Raw genomic sequence first — 2409 nt, forward strand, 5'->3', positions numbered from 1 at the left:
TCTCTTTTAGCGATGCTTTAGCACAAGATTGTCTTACATGGAAGTATATTGTAAATGTTACATGATTCCCAATATAGCATCAAGCTGCAGTCCTGGAAAAGCTTCTATTTATATCTTAGAAACAGCTTATAACAGGAAATGGTATGCCCTGCTGACCAGCCTTCTCATAACCTTCATGAGACTACCTTCTCTGCAGTGGCACAGGGATACCTAGGGCTTACATGTTAAAACAAAACATATAACAGAATGATTATGAAATATAATTAAGACATAAAAGGGGGAAGGTGGGATTACTACCAACTATCGTAGATCCCCAAACTCAGAGATTTGAACTGAGACACCACATTCATTTAAAACAAAACTTACTCTGCAGGAGGATCTTGAGAGCATTCAGCCTCGTGTTTCTCTTGCTTGGTCTTGGTCAGTTCCTTTAAATTTTGCCCGACTGTTGGTTCTCTTAAATAAAGCTGAAGTCAGCTGCTGAGGTATAAAGATATGTTTGTTCCAAATAAGTCATGTCTTGACTTAACTACAGTAAGAAAAATGTGCGCTATTGTGACACATTGTTGGCTGTATCAGATTTAAATAGAATAGAAGCTATCAGTCAAAATCTGTTGGTTCCTAAAACTATAATTTTACAAGAAATGTAATCAGAACTTATTTAAGATAAGCGTTTGCACCAATATTTGCTTCCAACTCTTTTTCCCTACACTGATCTATTTTTCCTTCTTTTAGAATGAATGGTTTAAGAATCACAAGTCTCTATGATTTGAGATGATTTGAATAGGATGTGAAGGAATATCTAAAAGCTTGGAATTTTTGTTTCATCAAAAATATTTGAATTGAAACTTTAAAAATATGTCAAAAGATAAGAATGAAAAACAGAATGGAAATATCCCTGGTAGGTTTTTACATGTAAGTCATCATGATTAAAAACTAAGCAAGAGAAAAGATGAACCAGTGAAATAAAGAGTTAAATTCCGAGCCCAGTTTTCATCAAATGTGTAGATGCTAGAAGTTTCTAGGGAAGAATGTGTACCTTTTATGAAAAACAGTTGGGAAGAGAGGGTTAAGCAAAAGAAACTGTTTGAGTGAATGTAAATTGGTACAGCCACCATGGACAACAGGGTGGAGGGTCCTCAAAAAGCCAAAAATACAGTTGCCATATGATCCAGCAATCCCACTCCTGGACATATATCCAGACAAAACTATAATTCAAAAAGATGCGAGCACTCTTATGTTCATAGCAGCACTATATACAATAGCCAAGACATGGAAGCAACCTAAATGTCCATTGACAGATGAATGGATAAAGAAGATGCGGTATACACACACACACACACACACACACACACACACAATGGAATATTACTCAACCATTAAAAAGAATGAAAAAATGTCATTTTCAGCAACATGGATGGTCCAAGAGTTTATTATACTAAGTGAAGTAAGTCAGAAAGAGAAAGACAAATACCATATGATATCATTTATATGTGAAATCTAAAGTATGACACAAATGAATTTATCTAAGGAACAGAAACAGACTCACAGATATATAGAAGAGACATATGGTTGCCAAGGGGAGTGGGGGTGGGGGAGGGATGGATTTGGAATTTGGGATTAGCAGATGCAAACTATTATATATAGAATGGATAAGCAACAAGGTCCTACTGTATAGCACAGGGAACTATATTCAATACCCTGTAATAAACCATAATGGAAAGGCATACAAAAAAGAATATGTATGCATAACTGAATCACTTTGCTGTACAGCAGAAATTAACACAACGTTGTAGATCAACTACACTTCAATAAAGTAAATTTTAAAAAAAGAGAAACCACTTGGGAGGAACGGTTTTGTAATGTATACACCAATGAAATTTCAGCATGTGGAAAGTTCATAGTTATTCTTAATAGTCATATGAAAATGAAAGATCGGTGCTCAGGTCCGGGTAAACTCTGTTAGGTGTAGAGAGCTGGTCAGTATGACATCTTTATTCTTCTGCTTCCCTGTTCCTCTTCTGCCTATGCTTTAACGTATCAACTCTAAACCTTCTTAAGAAACTTATGAGGCAGAAGCTATTTCAGAGATAAGGAAACTAAAGCACATGAGGGATAAAGTTCTTTGCCCAAGATCAAATGACTATAATTGGTAGCCTAACTCCAGAGCCTATTTCTTCACCACTTACAGCAGACTCCTGGCTACATACCATGCTCAGCCTCGGTGACTGCTAGACCATGCAGGGGCTCTTGCTGCGTCTTTTGTAATTGCTCCATATTGCTTAAGGTTCAGAGAACCTTTTGGCCTTAGTGAACAAAACTCATTTGCCTTTGTGTTTTCTGACTTTTGCAAATAATTAAAGACTCCCCTCATATTCCATTTTAAGGAAAAGGCATTTTATAGACAAC

The sequence above is a fragment of the Balaenoptera musculus genome, chromosome 10 (assembly GCF_009873245.2).
Source record: "Balaenoptera musculus isolate JJ_BM4_2016_0621 chromosome 10, mBalMus1.pri.v3, whole genome shotgun sequence".
Lineage (NCBI taxonomy): Eukaryota > Metazoa > Chordata > Mammalia > Artiodactyla > Balaenopteridae > Balaenoptera > Balaenoptera musculus.